Source organism: Peromyscus maniculatus, chromosome 17 (assembly GCF_049852395.1).
Source record: "Peromyscus maniculatus bairdii isolate BWxNUB_F1_BW_parent chromosome 17, HU_Pman_BW_mat_3.1, whole genome shotgun sequence".
NCBI lineage: Eukaryota > Metazoa > Chordata > Mammalia > Rodentia > Cricetidae > Peromyscus > Peromyscus maniculatus.
This window is the reverse complement of record NC_134868.1, coordinates 20366523-20379402: the sequence shown is the minus strand read 5'-3', so window position 1 is coordinate 20379402 and position 12880 is coordinate 20366523.

Below are 12880 nucleotides of genomic sequence, written 5' to 3'. Positions count from 1 at the left end.
TTTCCCTATAAAAAGATACAGGATAACAGAATGGATACAACAACAGGATCCATCCTTCTGCTGCATACAAGAAACATGCCTCTATAACATGAATCTTAAAAGATTCTTATTAAATGAAAAACTCAGTGCCAGCCATTGGGGTAAATTCTGAAAGATCAGAGATGTAGAATAAGCCACAGCTAATCTCACCTTGCCAACTTCTCAGCTGATCCTGTTTCCTCAAACTGGAAGCCTCTGAGTCCTCATCCAAATGGATCTCAGCTGAACTGCTGCTAAAAGCCTAAAAGCTCAAAAAGCCATCACTTCCTGGTATTAAAGGTGTGTGTGTTTCCCAAGCAAGACATGAGATCTCAATGCTGGGAATAAAGGTGTGTGTCACCATGCCTGGCTGTTTCCAGTGTGGCCTTGAATTCAAAGAGTTTGGATGGATCTCTGCCTCTGGAATGTTAGGATTAAAGGCATGTGCTACCACTGCCTAAGCTCTATGTTTAATATAGTGGCCGTTTTGTTCTCTGACACCCCCCCCCAGATAAGTTTATTAGGGTGTACAATATATCAACCACACACTTCAACTTCAAAGACAGACATTACCTCAGAGTAAAGAGTTGGGAAAAGATTTTCCAATCAAATGGACCTAAGAAGCAAGCTGATGTAGCTATCCTAATATCTAACAAAACAGACTTCAAACTAAAATTAATTAAAAGAGATGGAGAAGGGAATTTCATATCCAATCACAGGAAAAAATCATCAAGAGGAAGTTTCAATTCTGAACATTTATGCTCCAAATACAAGGGCACCCACAAATGTAAAAGAAACATTACTAAAGCTTATATCACACGTCAAACCAATAGTAGGAAATTTCAACACCCTACTTTCACCAATGGACAGGTCTGCCAGACAGAAACTTAACAGAGAAATAAGGGAACTAACAGATATTATGACTCAAATGGACTTAACAGATGTCTACAGAACATTTCTCCCAAATACAAAAGAATATATCTTTTTCTCAGCACCTCATGGAACCTTCTCTAAAATTGATCACATACTCGGTCACAAAGCAAATCTCAATAGACACAAAAGAATTGGAATAAACCCCTGTATTTTATCAGATCACCATGGTTTAAAGTTAAAATTCAACAACATCCCAAATTACAGAAAGCCTACAAACACATGGACACTGAACAATGCTCAGCTGAATCACCACTGAGTCAAAGAAGAAATAAGAAAGAAATTAAAGACTTCTTAGAATTCAATGAAAATGAATGCACAATATACCCAAACTTACGGGACACTATGAGAGCTGTGCTAAGAAGAAAGTTCATAGCATTTTAGAAGAAAGATCTAAGTGCCTACATAAAGAATTTGGAGAAATTTTACAAGAGTGACTTAACTGCACACCTGGAAGCTCTAGAAGAAAGAAGCAAACTCACCCAGGAGGAGTAGATGACAGTGAATAATCAAAATGAGAGCTGAAGTCAATAAAATAGAAACAGAACAATACAAAGAATTAATGAAATTTAGCTGGGGACATCCTTGTGAGTTCCTGTGGATAAGGTGCCTGAACTAGCCTTCCACTGTACTCAGATTGCTGTCTACCCTAACTGTCATCATAGAACCTACATCCAGTGACTGACAGAAGCAGATACAGAGACCCACAGCCAAGCACTTAGCAGAGCTCCTGGAGTTCAGTTGAAAAGAGGGAGAAGTGATTTTAAAGCTGTGTAATCACTGAAATGTTTTAGAGAAAATGAATTAAATTATTGAATATATACTTTCTCTGAAATTATGTAACAGTCATAATCAAAGAGAACTTGAGCTAAATTAATAAGCAGTATATTTTGTATTTTATTTTATTAATTGCGTAGAAGGAAAACAATATACACCTTAAGTAAAATAAGAACTCTCTTCATTGTATACAAAGGAAACCTGGCATTTCAAAAAACTGAAATACTCTTTTCTTCTATTTTAATTAAATAGCTAGAAAATGCCCATCATATGAGGTTTCTAGCTAGGTTTCCTGATAGCATCAATCCCTATGTAGTTCATAGTTTTGCTTAGTAAGCATTCATTCTTTTTCCTTCAGAATGATACCCACATTCAGAGGGCCTAGCACCTTCCTATGCAAGCTTCCCAGCTGTCAGTCCAGAGTCCATCAGCTCCCAATAGCTTGGAGAAGCTATCTCTGTGGTTCTTCCCATCATGATCCCGACCCCACCCCACTGCTTTTATAATCCCTCCTCTCTCTCTTCAACTGAACTCCAGGAGCTTGGCCAAGTGCTTGGCTGTGGGTCTCTGCATCCACTTCCATCAAAATAATACCAATGAAAGATTATGTGTTTAATTAATTATAAGTAGCAAAAAAGTTGTTTTGTTAATCCAAGTCTTTCTATTAAAGTTTTCATAGGTATTTATGCTTATGGTCTTTATACTTCTACCAATGATTCTCTTAAATAATCTTTGTAAAACATGCTATTCTAATCCTAACTTCCATTTAGTAAATTATTTTCCAAAATAAACAGATGTTATCTCAACTTAAACTTTATTAACATAGAGCCATTTACACTTGTTTGGAGGATTAGGAAAACTAAGTTGAGGACATTTCTGAATTTATTTTCTATCTTGTTCTGTTTCTTTGTTCCATGAAATGTTTGATTATCTTTAAAATTTTGAAAGCACCGAGTGGAAGAAAAACAAGCGAGAATATGTTGAGGTGAGCACCACTCACCTGAACACTTCTCAAATGTATCTAGAATTCACTGATAAAATATTGAACCTGGTTCCCTTAGTGAACAAAGGCTTTTGTTTTTCTGTCTCAATTACTTTCCATTGCCTGTTACTCACATTTTTCTGAATTTATATTTTCTGTTTCCAAATCATTCTATGAACATTTACCACAACCCTTGTTCTCCCAACATTTTCAATCCTTTTTAAAAAGTGTATTATTTAGATCTTAATATTATTATAACCATGTATATGTGCTTTTTAAAACTTAATTCTCTACAGTAAATTCCTTTCTATTTAAGGTAGATAATAATAGTAAGCAAGATTTCTCATTCTGTCATTTATTTGCTCTCCATGGTGTAACTGTTAGAGTTTCTCCCAAGTTCTCTCAGGTCTTTCACTGTCTCATACTATTGTTACTGGTTTTAGAGAAGTGGATTTGTAAAATACAGAATGCACTGGTCTTGAAGTCAAGTGACTAGTTCAAATTTTAGCTCCTCTGACTCAAACTGTGTGATTCTAGTATAGTAAATCTCTCATAGCTGTTTTTCAATAAAATAATGAATTCCCCAAATTATAATAAGAAACATTAGCACCTTAGCAAATAAAATCCTATGTCTTAATTATGAGTCATATGTTCATATGATTTTCATATGAAGTTATAGCACTCACATTTACCTGACCACAGTAAGCCTGCAATCTTAATGCCAGAGGGTGGTCTCTATTTAAATGCCCAGTGTCTTTCATTTACTCAAATTCTGGCTCAAGAGAAAGATTAGCACAGCTTGCCTTACAGATATAATACAGCCATTCCTGGGTCTCTGTGAGTGACCAGGGCTCCAGGGATAAACCACACATATGCAAGCAGCTCTATGGAAGGTCTTGGGTGCATTTTCTTTTGTGTAAGATGATATATTCCACTGGATCAGAAAATAAGAGAATTACTTTGATTGCAAAAGTTGAGAAAAGGCAATGAATCAGACACAGTGATTACAGAATTCAGAACATGTGGAAAGGATTTCTCGTGTATCGTTTCCTAAGAAAACAGTAGATTCTGCTTTGCCAGTATAGCAGAATCAAGACTCCTAGCCTAGTCAACCTGAAAGTTCAATCAATATCCAACTGAGCCAGATACAGTCCTTCCTGTATCTTGAGGACAAAACAAAGTCTAAATTATATAGTAAGATAATTAAGCACATAAAGGCAAAAACCCCTTGACCAATTCTAGCAGAAAAGCCTAGGTCTATAAAGAGAAGGACAGGAATAGAAGAAGCCTTCAAAAAAAAAAAAAGAATTCTGTGAACTACAGTCACCTAGTTAGAGAAAATCTTACTTCCGGAACTTTTATTAATCCTCATTTACTCACTCACAAAATACTAGTTGGAAAATTAGCTTCAAATGTGCTGCACTCCTGACTGATGACATATCAGTGAATAAAATAGAGTCCCTTTTCATGAAGCCTGTATTCTTTGAAGGAAGAGATAAATGCACAGGTAAAAATACATCTCAATAAAATCTAATATATATATATATATATATATATATATATATATATATATATATATATATGGTAAAGGAACAAAATAACTCCATAGGTTAATTAGGAAAAGTACCTTTGAAAATGAAATATATAAGCAAAGATCTAGATATAAAGAAAAATACTCCATGCAAAGATAAGACAAATGAGTGATGTGTGCTCTGGGCAGAAATGAGATTTAGTATGCTAAATTAAAAACAAAAAACCAGCATGAAGGCAATTTGAATAGAACTGCAGAGAAAGAAAGGAAGACAGAAGTAGAAAATGCTCTCCACAGTCTTAGTGACACATGAGAGACTTTGGGTGAGTTTTAAATTTTCGTATGCCCAGTTAAGGCAACATTTTTAAAGTTCCTAAAAAAAAATTTCTATAAGAAGTCAAGATTGGCAATCCAGGTACCTTTTCTCCACCAAGGATTTTGATCTAAATGTAGTGAAAGGCCATCACAATTTTCTTTTCTTTTTCTTTTCTTCTTTTTACAGTAAAGTAGCAAGATCTAATGTATATTCACAGAAAATAGCTGTAGTTACAATTAGGGATGGTAGACTATGAGACAAAAAGTAGAAACAGAAATGACTGTAATTGTCTACTATAGCCAGTGTAGGTGATGCTATGGGCTGGAGAGACTGGGAGAAGTGTCTATTTTAGAAGGTTCATTAGTCTAACAGGACTTGCTGGTAGAATAAAGATCAGTTTGAGGGGAGAAAACCAAGGATGACTTGAAGGTTCTCACTCCCATCAGTTTGATGAAATATGTTGCCACTTTGAGTTGGGTTTTGATTTCTTCTCAATTTGGTTCTATGCTGTGATATGTTCTGTATGGCAAATGTGTTGCTCTGATTGGTCAATAAACAAAACACTGATTGGCCAGTGGCTAGGCAGGAAGTATAGGCGGGACTAACAGAGAGGAAAAAAGAAAGAAAAGAAAGGCAGAAGGAGTCACTGCCAGCAGCGGCAAGGACAAGCAGCATGTGAAGATGCCGGTAAGTCAGGAGCCATGTGGCAGGGTATGGATTTGTGGAAATGGATTAATTTAAACTATAAGAACAGTTAGCAAGAAGCCTGCCATGGCCATACAGTTTGTAAGCAATATAAGTCTCTGTGTTTACTTGGTTGGGTTTGAGCAGCTGTGGGACTGGCAGATGACAAAGATTTGTCCTGACTGTGGGCAAGGCAGGAAAACTCTAGCTACAGAACTAGAGTAGTTTTGAGGTGGAGACAAACATAAACTATGGTCAACTTATCAGGTCTCATAAAATTCACTTTCTAAGCATAAGGAAACATAGTTTATACTGCTTCTCCTGATGCAAGATGTTAGGAAATGAAGAGCAGATCATTCCCTCTCAGAGATCATTGTGTGACACAATTTTGCATTCTCCTGGGTTTTTTTTGTTTGTTTGTTTTTTGTTTGTTTGTCTTTTTCTTTTTGTGTTTGGTGGTGGTGGTGGTGGTGGTGGTGGTGGTGGTGGTGGTGGTGGTGGTGGTGTGTGTGTGTTTCATGCATCAGAAATTGCTACAGGGAAATATTCCTAACTCACTATATTATGATTTCTGAAATACAGAATTTAAGATATTGAGCTTATGATAAAAATTATATTTTATATGAATTCTGCCTATGTCAAAGTTCTGTTAGACCTTCTTGTTAAAATATTACCAAGTTATCACTTCCACTTTATTTTGCCTTCTTGGAAAGTATGAGGTTTTAATTGTAGAGACAGAGTAATGACAAAATGATCAGTAAACACTTCAAAAAAGAATCATTACCAGCACACTATCTCTTTCTCTTTCTTTCTCTCTCTACCTCTCTTGTGTGTGTGTTTGTATGTGTGTGTTGTTATATGAACAAGTGTGCATATGGGGGTACATATATTCATATACTAGTGCAGAAACCAGATGGGGCACATCAGGCTTTCTATTCATCTCTCTATCCTGGAGACAAAGTCTCTCATTGAACTGGAACTATTTTGACTGTGTGGCTAGCAAGTGAGATCCCAGGATCCATCTGTCTCTGCCCTCTTAATGCCAGCATTATAGGCACACACAGATATGCCTGGCTCTTATGTGGATGTTGGGAATTCAAATTCAAGTCTTCATGCTTGCACAGCAAGAACTCTTACCTGCTTAGCCATCTCCTCTGTCTGCACACACAATTTCTAATGATTGTTAACCTCCTTTCAAAAATACACTTCTATGAAAAGAACAAGCATTCCTTAACTTGGCATATTTTGATAAAGAGCAATGAATTCCACACCGCAGAAAAGAGTGCTGAATTCTATTGAAAACATATGCTGCTAGGTTAGCAGCTATTGTTCTCAAATTGGACACAATGCCATCAATCAATAGGATGATTCAAAAGTAAGTAGTAGAATAGTGTGTTATAAAATAAAGGAAAAGAAAGAGCTTCAGCCACATGTGATCATGTATACAAGTCTAGCATGTTTACAAAAGAATGCAAACTATGGTTTCATTTGTATAAAATTCAACAGCAAGCGAATAAGTATGTGATGATAGGCTGTATACTTATTTGGCAAGGAGTAGAATTTACTAAGGAAAGCCAGTGGAAATGCTGTAGGCTTCCATTAAAGGAATGGTTACGTGAGTGAATTTTGATACATACCAATCCAACAAATTACACATAATATGAGTACACATACAAACACACACACACACACACACACACACACACACACACACACACACACGCATGCACGCACGTGCGCCGCACATGACAAATGCCTTCTATCATGTATATAACTATACATACAGATACATGATAAATAGAAGCTAACAAATCAAAGAATAACAATAATGTTCATCATTTTTTTGTTTGTTTTGAGACAGGGTTTCTCTCTGTAACAGCTCTGGCTGTCCTGGAACTTGCTCTGTAGACCAGGCTGGCTTTGAACTCACTGAGATCCTCCTGCCTCTGCTTCCTGAGTGCAGAGATTAAAAGTGTGCACCACTACCACCTGATTTATAATGTTCATCGTTGATGAGTATTCAGGTTAGTATACCTAAAATCATATCATATCATTTGCTTCAGACAAAAATATGTATAGATCATTAGCTGGCTACAATGTTATAATAAGTTATAGTAAAAGTTTGCTTCCTTGGAAATATCTAAGGTGAATATTAATTTATAATAGAATAGGAATAGAAGTGACTGAGGACATGGAACAAGACTAGCAGCTTCAGAGCTCCTTCTCAGCACTTCACACTCAAAAAGTTCAGGTAGGGTTTTGAGAACTTTCCCTTGAATTCTCAGAACCAAAGGAACTGAGAAAGGTTGTTTTTCTCTGATAAGTGGTAAAAATTCTGTTGACTTACACTTCACATACCTATGAAGAGATTGTGGAAGCCTAGCTAACGTCCACCTTTGCTCTCTCCCTCAGCCTTTATGGGTCATCTGGTTTTCCTTGTTATCATTCTGAGCAAGGGGAGAAGCTGGACAAACGTTCTACAGATTCTTCGGTACAGATATAATTTGAGGGAAACTGAAAATCCTCATTCTCCTTAACTCTGTTTCTTTTATTTCATAGAAAGACAATGAAATGACTGCATAGTTTTTCCCATTTAGTTTTATTTTGGCAAATGCTGTAATTGAAAGTGTAAAACCAATCAATGACACCTCTGGTTAAAATTTATGTCTGAGAACTATCCCAAAGGAGTAATTTCTGAGGAATAATATGCAGCCTTCAATTTACTTTATCACAGCTGGATATGAAGTTAAATCCCCCGGCTGGAATTTAACCACCCAGAACCAAGCACCAGATGGCTTATCTTCACCTCAGCCCGACAGCTGTGTCCTGATATGCACAGCTGGTCTTCACATTTGAATGACAATATTTAAATGATAACATTATGTAATATAGAAAAATGTGTTTGGGTAGCACTGGTCTTGAAAACTAGATTGCACAGTTGCTCTTAATAGTGAATGCGCAGCTTCAATAGTAATTCACATTCCTTCTATTTGTGTTGATGGGCCCTGGCTGGGGATAAGAGTTTGCAGCCACATGGAAACATTCCAGTGCCATTCATATTGTACTACTTTGTTGGTAATGGTTCTCCTGGGTACCCACCATGTGAGACTTTCCCTTCACATAAAAACCAGCACAACAGTTTCCATTCTGAGGCAGCAGACTCTTAAAATTCTGTGATAATTAATAGATAATACTTCCTGCCAGGATGGAGGAATTAAAAGGTGCTCAGTAGAAAGTAGCTGCTATAGAAATATCCCTATCATGTTAGGATGTTATTGTCCATTTCTTACTGGAATTGTGGTTATCATCAGATCAACAAACACAACTAATATTAAAATCCAGCACTTAAAAAAATCTTTATGAAGGGTACCTCTCAAAGAAAACATACTGAATGTATTTCAGATACATGAAAAATTGACACATTTCAAATGTAAGATGGATGACTATATGCTCAAGGTCTTAATGAAATATGGAGAGGCAAGCTCTCTATTTTACAATTTGACAGAGGTTCCCTATGCAGAGCTGCTCAAACTTTGATGTATGCACTACTCTCGCGATGCAATGAAAGTTTATCCTCCTAGGTATTCAAAGTAGGCATAGATGTAAAGGGAAAATTGTATTTTATAATAAGACCTTCCCTCATAAATGACAGAGTATCTCACTGCTACTTTTCATAACTAGGAGTTACTAGTTAATAGACACGACAAGAAACTTTTATAAGTTCAATTCTTTCACATGTAAAATGCGCAGCCTTGGATGCAATTGTATGTGGAATGTTTTCTGTAAACATCTTTGAAGCAGACGAAGGTGTTGTGAGTATTGTTGCTGTTTGTTCTCCCAGGGAATTCAATAGACAATACTCCAGTTCCCTTCTGCCCGAGACTTGAGTACACTGACATATGAATCAAGGAGTGGCATGCAGAAGCCTGAATGTCATCTCATGATTAATAAGGGCTAAGGCAGAGTCTCGTCTTCATTTTGAAATCCAAATGGACCTCTAGGTCCAATTCTAGAATTTGATACACTTTCCCATTTAGGAAAGACAAAATGGAAACAAAGAACCCACGCCATTTGAGTGGCTCAAGCTCCAAACAGGGCGGGGGGGGGGTGCAGGTGAATCTGTCCTACCTGTTGTAAATTGTTTACCAATGAAGCTATTCGTGGAGCAGAAAAACCAACATGAAAGTGATGGGAATTAGAGAAGCTGGTCAGGTGGAGCAGGGACCCCTAAGCAGTACTTTCAGAAATATCCTGAGCAAAAGCTGGAAATGACAGGAGACAGTTCTGGCTCCTCGTTCTTAGTTATCCCCTGCCTGGAAGCACTATGGGAGGACATGACTGAAAGTGAGAAGAAAAACCTAGACATGTCGTGAATCAATTAGACTGACCATCTCACTCCTCTTCTCATGCCTTATCCCGGTTTCTGCCATTAGCCCATAAAAAGCTCGCAGACAAGCTGTTACGTGGTACTCGATTTCCCCGGACCTGTTCCTGTGGTAAGGGGGCTCTGCCTTGTTTCTCCCTCTTCAGCTCCCCATAATACAATATTTCTCTCTGAATCTCATCCTCTAAGGTCAGTTTCTTCAAAATTATGAAACAAGGACCCAGAACACCAACACAGTGGAAGCTCGGTGTGATTATGAGTGTCTAACACCCTAACTCCTAAGTTAAGGCCCACCTGAGGTGAGGAGGAAACCCCTGTCCAGCTCAAAGACACCCCATTTTTCCTGTCTTCTCATGTTATCTCTTTGTTCTCACTTTTTTTTTATTATTTTACTCCAGCTAACTTCATCAGTAATGATTCATCAGCCAGGAATATGATTTTCCCCTTTAGAGAAAGACACCAGGAATGAAGAGGAGGATTGGGCTCTTAGTTTTACAAACCCATGCTCAATGCTAGCAATTACATTTGTAGGTATCTTCTGAGCCAACTGTGAGCAACACAGGATTTACTGTCCTAAGACTGAGAAATGGGTCAACATTTTTGTATCCAAAGCCAAATCTGTAGTTCTTATCTCATCCTAAATTAGATTCTGTCTAGTCAGGATGATCAACATAAATAGGTAGCTAAACTGTCCTCTCTCACCACCCATACACAGACCATTTCCAAATCTTGTAGGTTATTCATTCAAAATTATGCCTCCTCACTTTACTATTAGCATCCCTTCTCAGCATCTCTTGTCTTCTTCTGTAAGTTCTGTTTTAATAAGGATCCTCGGTACTAGGATATCTCCAGGAAATTTAATCTGGAAACAAAAATGGGCCTCCCAGAGAAGCCTGACCACCAGAAAGAAGACTTGCCTTCTAGGAGAAAGACTGTCTCCAAACTCGAAGGCATATATCCTGGATTAGGTTTTAATTTTTCTGTAAGATGTGACATGGCTACAAACAGGGCACAGACACAGAGGAAAGTTTTGCTTTCTTTAGTTTGGCTCAAATTTGAAAACAGTTCATTTATTCACATTCATATGCATGCATGCATGCATGCATGCATGCATGCTCAATTTTCCCATATATACATAAGATGAAATTTTTTTCCTAACAGGGCAAAGATTCAGACCCAAAATGAATGCTGTTGTCAGGGGCTTCAGTCACACTGTGAGCCTCCAACACAATATGTATTTGTTTAATACTTAAGTAAGTCTCATCAAAGCAGGAATTTTATCTGTTTTGTTCACTACTGTATCTACAACATGAAAACACTCTTCATGTAAACCAGGCGCCTAATGTCTACTTTGAAGATAAGGTAGCAGAGATAAGTGGAAGGGGAATAGAGACAGGGAGGCAGGGGAAAGAAAGGAAGGGGTGAGGAGGAGAAATACTGGCAAGGAGGGAAATATGAGAAAATAGAAAGGAGAGGAAACAAACAAAAGGGGAGAGGGAAAGAAGAAACACAGCATGGATAAAGAAGGATAAATTTCTGATGGTAGTGACATTTGGACTGTAAAATCACCTTTCTCATTTGTGGTGTGAGCCTGCTTTGGGGTCTAGGAAACAATAACAGTCAGCAGTGTGGGGAAAGGAATGTCATCATATATGATAGTCTCGTTACTTTCCAACTCTCCTGTCTATACCTTTCCTTTATCAGCAACACAAATGTATTTCACATCAAACAACTAGATTCCCTCTGCAGCTTTCACTCTTTACGTTAGAATTTAGATGTTCTAAAACGATAATACCGAAAGGTAAAAGCGAGCTGTTGATTAACATTCATCGCTAGCAGCCTACTTGGTTTCAAATGAATCTTCACTCATCCTCCACACTTTATTTTGTTACTTACTGTCCATTTTTTATGAAACTTTCCATAATAAATCTTCAAAAATCCCTCTCCAACTTCTATTCACCGATTCCATTCAAAAGACGGCTGCAGTGTTGGCAGGTGAATTTTACTGCTCTGACAGAAGATCAAGACTATCGGGAATTAATCCTTCCATTTTCCTTTAATCTCCTCTTCTCAAAAATAAGCATCTCATCTCCAAGGGAGAATTGCCATTTTCCTTTCCATTGCCCACTGAGTGAGTAACTACAGTCCTAATTCTGACGTGGAGGGAGGTTTCTTTGATTCTCAGGATCTAAATAAGATTGATTAATACTCCAAATTTACACTCTGATGAAGTCCAAAGTCCTTTGAAATGTTTCTAGAAACTTCGGTGAATAAATGCTCATGGTTACCTATGCCCCCCGCTTCTGTCGCTGTTTATGAGATCTTATTATATACGATACTGACTCAAAAATGAAGCGAAAGTCCTATAAATTAATAATTTTTTAAGAGGGGAAGGAAAAGGGAAGGAATGTATTTGGCTTTTCTGAAAAGGCCAAAGGATATCTTTCTGACCAGTGAGAATAAAATAATATTCTGGAAATTCTTGTACTTGCCTGACAAAAAAGAGAAGTCTGGCCTTTCCCCATTCCCTGGCTAGAAGATGGCTGTGGGTCTGCAGCATCAGAAAGAAACAAAGAGGCCTGAAATGTTATGGCAGCTCTCTACACCTTGTTACTTGTCAAAAAAAAAGGGAAAGAAAAAGAAAGAAAGAAAGAAAGAAAGAAAGAAAGAAAGAAAGAAAGAAAGAAAGAAAGAAAGAAAGAAAGAAAGAAAAAAGTGAGAAATGTAAATGCCTAATGCTGGAGATCTCCTTCAAGTATACTGGTATTTGCAACTGAAAATCCATAAAGCTGATAGAAGATTCCAGAACTGCAAGTGATAAGTGGTATTTCTAAAATAGAGATATAGTGAGTTGATGTAAAATAATCTTTCCTTTAAATCATTCTACGAGCCACTGGGTAAGAACAAATTACCTGAATAATCACATGTAAGATGTGTGCATTCATAGTTAAGAGTATTTTCCCATTTAATTCGTGATCAACCAGTGGATATAATTTAATAAATAAAAATTTACTGCAAGACAGTCTTACTTGAGAGGTTTACACTTACTGTTGAATTCTTTAAAAAAAAATCACATGTGATATTAACATTTTCGAAGTGGTAGGAAGATAAGAGGAAATCTGTTCTGTTGCCCTGGGCCTCTGTTAGAGTAATAGGTCACCTTTAGGAAAACATCATTGCATCATAAATAACTGTTATAAAAATAGAGTCTACCATATAAAGTGATCTGCCATAGCCTTGTTATAGCAACTTTATTAT